The sequence below is a fragment of the Muntiacus reevesi genome, chromosome 18 (assembly GCF_963930625.1).
Source record: "Muntiacus reevesi chromosome 18, mMunRee1.1, whole genome shotgun sequence".
NCBI lineage: Eukaryota > Metazoa > Chordata > Mammalia > Artiodactyla > Cervidae > Muntiacus > Muntiacus reevesi.
Window position 1 is genome coordinate 53,814,483 of NC_089266.1, and position 6,000 is coordinate 53,820,482.

At 42.0% G+C, this 6,000-nt stretch overlaps 1 pseudogene; it reads left to right on the forward strand.

Moving 5' to 3' along the window:
* LOC136150199 (eukaryotic translation initiation factor 3 subunit F pseudogene) overlaps positions 1-5,751 on the forward strand; it is a 28,220-nt pseudogene extending 22,469 nt beyond the window's left edge.
* Positions 5,752-6,000: the final 249 nt, after the last annotated feature.

Consider the following 6,000-nt stretch of genomic DNA (forward strand, 5'->3'; position numbering starts at 1 on the left):
ATTAACTTTTACTGTTAGTATCAATAACTTATCCCAGCACAGCAACTGCTCCATACTGTGGGTGACCATGTGACCACCAGGGATTAAAGGTTCCTCATACTCCGTTCTTTCATTTTTCCTCTTCCCAAACCACATGTTTTGCTGAGCAAAGACTGTTTAGCAAATACCACATTTTCTCCGGACAATGAAAGAACTGATTTAACTCATAATACTTCTGATACCAAATGTGTGGTTTTTTTTTTCTCACCAACAGCCAATTCTCTGTTTCTCTAACACCAACTAGGTGTCTTACAATTCAATTTAATTCTGACACTAACCACCTGAGTTAGCGCCAGAAACCACAGATTTAAGGGTTCAGTCCCATAATGCAGACACTAGTCACAAATGGGTGGTCAGGGCACCCACACTTCTATCTAAATAGGCTAAAAATTAGGGGGTTCCTACAAATACCTCTTCAAGTTTCAATAATTCACTAGAACAACTCACTCAGGAAACAATATTCTTACTATTACTGGTTTATTACAAAGGATACAACTCAGGAGTAGACAAATGGAAGACATGCATAGGGCACAGTACGGGATGAGGGAGGGCAGTTTCTATGCCCTCTCTAAACACATGGTTCTCCCAGCACCTTGATGTGTTCACCAATCCAGAAGTTCCAATAACTAGAAATTTCATTTGAAATATTATTACATGAAAAAAAAGGTAGAGCATAAAATATAAATACATGATGATTAAAAACATAAAAAAATTAAATTTCCATATGGTTCCTGAACTTGAACTCTCTCTTCTTAACCCCAGAAAAAGGTGTGAAACTGTACCATGAGTCCAGAAAAAGTATTTGGAGAGTTAACTATTTTTTACATGGGTATTCAGATAACGGTCATCAAGGATAGAGACAATCAGCTCGAGTGACTAATGGATTAATGAAGAAATCAAAAAGTATCTACAGACAAGTGAAAATGAAAACATAGCAATCCAAAATCTATATAACATTAAAAAAAAAAAGTTCTAAGGGGAAAGTGTATAGTGATACAAGCTAACCTCAGCAAACAAGAAAAATCTCATACAAATAACCTAACTTTACACCTAAAGGAACTATAAAAAGATCAGAGCAGAAATAAATGAAATAGAGAGAAAAAAAGGATCAATGAAACTAAGGGTTGATTCTTTTTTTAAAATCTTTTTTAAAGTATGTTAGCAACTGTTTTTATTTTATTAAGATTTATTAGTTTGTGGCTGCTCCAGGTCTTTGTTGTTGCACACAGGCTTTCTATAGTTGATGTGAGTGGGGGCTACTCTTTGTTGCAGTGTGCAGGTTTCTCATTGCAGTGTCTTCTTCTTCTTTTTTTTCCATTTATTTTTATTAGTTGGAGGCTAATTACTTTACAATATTGTAGTGGTTTTTGCCATACATTGACATGAATCAGCCATGGATTTACATGTATTCCCCATCCCAATCCCCCCTCCCACCTCCCTCTCCACCCGATTCCTCTGGGTCTTCCCAGTGCATAATTTTGGACTCTGCAGTGTCTTCTCTTGTGGAGCACGGGGTCTAGGCACATGTGCTTAGTAGTTGCAGTGTGTGGGCTCAGAAGTTGCGGCTCAAGGGTTCTAGATCTCTGGTTCAGCAGTTGTGGCACATGGGCTTAGCTGTTCCATGGCAAGTGGACTCTTCCTGGGCCAGGGATTGAACCCACGTCCCCTTCATTGACAGGCAGATTCTTTACCACTGAGCCACCAGGGAAACCGAAGAGCTGGTTCTTTGAGAAGATAAACAAAATTGATAAACCTTTAGCCAGACTCATCAAGAAAGAAATAGAGAAGGCCCAAATTAATAAAACCAGAAATGAAAAATGAGAAGTTAAAACCAACAACACAGAAACATAAAGGATCATATTATTAACAAAATTACTATGAAAAATTATACAACAATAAAATGGACAACCTAGAAGAAATGGACAAACTTCTAGAAATGTACAACCTCTCAAGATTGAATCATGAAGAAATAGAAAATATGGACAGACCAATTACCAGCAATGAAGTTGAATCAATAATATTAAAACTTCCAACAAACAAAAGTCCAGGACCAGATGGCTTCATAGGTGAATTTTACCAAATGCTTGGAGAAGAGTTAACATCTATCTTCCTCAAATAATTCCAAACAATTGCAGAGGAAGAAATGTTTCTGAACCCAATCAACAAGGCCAGCATCACCCTGATACCAAAACCAGATAAAGCTAACACACACAAAAAAATTAAAGGCCAATATCACTGATGAACATAAATGAAAAATTCCTCAACAAAATATTAGCAAATTGAATTCAACAATACACTAAAAAGATCACAGACAATGATCAAGTGGGATTTACCCCAGGGATGTAAGGATGGATCAATATTCACAAGTCAATATGACACATCATATTAACAAACTGAAGAACAAAAATCATATACTCTTCTCAAAAAAAAAAATCCTATACTCTTCTCAACAGAAACACAAAAGTTCATAATTTATTATTTAAATTTATGATTAAAACTTTCCAGAAAGTGGGTATAGAGGGAACATACCTCAAGATCATAAAGGTGATATATGACAAGCCTACAGCTTAACACCATACTGAACAGTGAAAAGCTGGAACTTCCTTGGTGGTCCAGTGGTTAAGAATCTGCCTGCCAAGGCAAGGGACATGGGTTTGATCCCTGGTCCAGGAAGATCCTATATGCCATGGAGCAACTAAGCCCATGCAACACAACTACTGAAGCCTGTGCACCCTAGAGCTCTGCAACAAGAGAAACCACCACAGTGAGAAGCCCACATACTGCAATTACAGAGCAGCCCCAACTCACTACAACTAGAGAAAGCCCATGCACAGCATTGAAGGCCCAGAACAGCCATAAATAAATAAATAAAATTTAAATGGTCAAAAGCTGAAAGCTCCTCTAAGATCAGAAACCAGGCAAAGATATCCCCTCTCTCCACTTTTATTGAACATAGTACTGGAACTCCTAGTCATAGAAATCAGACAAGAAAAAGAAAGAAAAGGAATCCAAATTGGAAAAGAATAAGTAAAACTGTCACAGTTTGCAGATGACATGATACTATACATAGAAAATTCTAAAGATGCCATCAAAAAACTAATAGAACTCATCAATGAATTTGGTAAATTTTCAGGATATAAAATGAACATACATAAATCTGTTGTGCTTCTACAAACTAATAGTTTATTTAGCTATTAGAAAAAGAAGTTAAGAAAACAGTCTCATTTAAAATCCCATCAAAAGGGCTTCTCAGGTGGCTCAGTGGTAAAGAATTTGCCTGCCAATGCAGGGGTTTAATCCCTGATTTGGGAAGATTCCCACATGCTTCAGAGAAACTAAGCTTGTAGGCCATAAGTATTGAGCCTGTGCTCTAGAGCCTGGGAGCCACAACTACTGAACCCACATGCTGTAACTACTGAAGCCCCCACGGCCTAGAGCCCATGCTCCACGACCAAAGAAGCCACCGAAATAAGAAACCTGTGCACCTCAACTAGAGAGTAGTCCCTGCTCAGCACAACGAGAGAAAAGCCTAGGCAGAACAAAGACCAAGCACAACCAAAACTTAACTAAATAAATAAATGGAATCTTTAAAAAGTAAAATTGCATCAAAAATAATAAAATACCTAGAAATAAATCTAATTAAGAAAGTAAAAGACCTATAGTTGGAAACAATAAGATGATGATGAAAGAAGTTAAAGATGACACAAATAGATGGACGGATATACTGTGCTTATGGACTGGAAGAATGAATATCGTTAAAATGACCATATTACCCAAAGCAAGTTACCGATACAATGCAATACTTATCAAAATACCAATGGCATTTTTTTCTTACAGAACTAGAACAAATAATTCTATAATTTGTAGGGAAACACAAAATATCTTGAATAGTCAAAACAATCTTGAGAAAGAACAAAGCTGGAGGTATCATGCGCCTTGATTTCAAACTATACTACAAAGCTAAAGTGATCAAAACCAGTATCATACTCTCACAAAAATAGACACGTAGATCAATGAACAGAATATAGATCCAGAAATCAGCCTACATTTATATGGGCAATTAATCTCTGACAAAAGAGGCAAGAATATATCATGGGAAAAAGAGCCTCTTCAATAAATGGTGTTGAAAAACTTGACAGCTACATGCTGAATATGTTCTCACACCACAGACAAAAATAAATTCAAAAATGGGTTAAAGACTTGAAGGTAAGATCTGAGACCATAAAACTCCTAGAAGAAAACATAACCCATACACTTTTACATGAGTCTTAATAATATTTTTAATATATAATCTCCTTGGGCAAGAGAGAAGGCAATGGCAACCCACTTCAGTACTCTTGCCTGGAAAATCCCACAGATGGAGAAGCCTGGTGGGCTGTGGTCCATGGGGTCAAAGAGTCGGACACGACTGAGCGACTTCACTTTCACTTTTCACTTTCACGCACTGGAGAAGGAAATGGCAACCCACTCCAGTGGTCTTGCCTGGAGAATCCCAGGGATGGGGGAGCTTGGTGGGCTGCCGTCTATGGGGTCGCACAGAGTCGGACACGACTGAAGTGACTTAGCAGCAGCAGCAGCTTCTTGGGCAAAAAACAGCAAAAATAAATAAATTGGGCTACATCAAATTAAAAAGCTTTTTACAGTGAAGGAAACTGTCAACACAATGAGGAGACCACCTATTGAGGGGGAGAAAAATTTTTGCAAACAGTATTTCCTATATGGGGTTAATATCCAAAATATACAAAGAATAAACATAACAACAAAAACGCAGAATACAGCTCAATTAAAAAGTGAGCAAGTACTCTCTGGACAAGATGGCCCCACAGCCGCAGTGCCGTCGAGCGCGCCTCCCTCTGCCGCACCCAAAGCCCCGGCTGCGGCCTCATCCCCGGCCGCAGCGCAGAGCCCGCGCACAGTCGCTGTCGGGCCCTGCCCTCCCAGGCCCCTTCCCCGGCGGCGCGCGGCCCGGCTGTGCCCGGTCATCTTGGCCTCCATCGTGGACAGCTACGAGCGACGCAAGAGGGAGCTGCCCGAGTTGTCTGGCCCCTGTGGGACCCGCTGACACGCACTCAGGGGAAGTCACCAATTGCCTTTCGGGGCACACAGTGAGTCAGAAGATGAGGTGACTGCTGACGTGGAATCTAAGAACACGTGTCAAGTGCGCAGGAAAGCCTCTCCAGAGGAGCTCATCCTGGGCAGGCACGCTTCGGCCCACGACATCACGGAGCACCCCGTGCCGATCCACGAGGACTACGGCCCAGAAGCCCCCAACCCCATCCACCTCACCAGCGTCAGAACGGCCGCGTGAGCCTCAGGGCCTGCTCGGCACTTTAATGCGAGTTCCTCGGAGGCCGTGGGGGATGGTCACCCCTCTGACGGTGAAAGGCCCACCTTGGACCCCGCACGCGCTGGAGCTGACCTGGCCTGTTTTAGCCCCGACCGGGGGTCGGCCTCTCCTGTGACCCGCGGCGAGTCGGCGGCGCCCCCAGCACTGTGCTGCCCTAGGCGGAGGACTCGCTGTCGGGAAAGGCGTCAGCCCACAGTACCCCGGGCCACTTCTTGATGAGTCTGGTTAGCCAGGTACCCAGAATAGTTCCCGAGGACTTCCAGACCATGCTCAACAGCAACATCAGAGACCTGTTGATGGTGACCTATCTGGTCAGCCTCACGCGGTCCCAAATTGCCTGCAACGAGGAACCTGTGAATCTGTGAAGGGGCCACGGGCAGGCCTCCTGCCATGCTGGGCCCAGCCAACCCTGGGACCCGGAATGGAGTGAAGGAGAAACGGTGTCTTTGTGGTTTGAGTCACACTGAGTCAGTCAACTGCTTGTGACTCTAAATAAACATAGACTACCTTTTGTAAGTGGGAAAAAAAAAAGTGAGCAAATAATCTAAATATTTTCCCAAAGAAGACATACATATGGTCAACCAGCATATGAAAAGATGCTCAGCATCACTAAC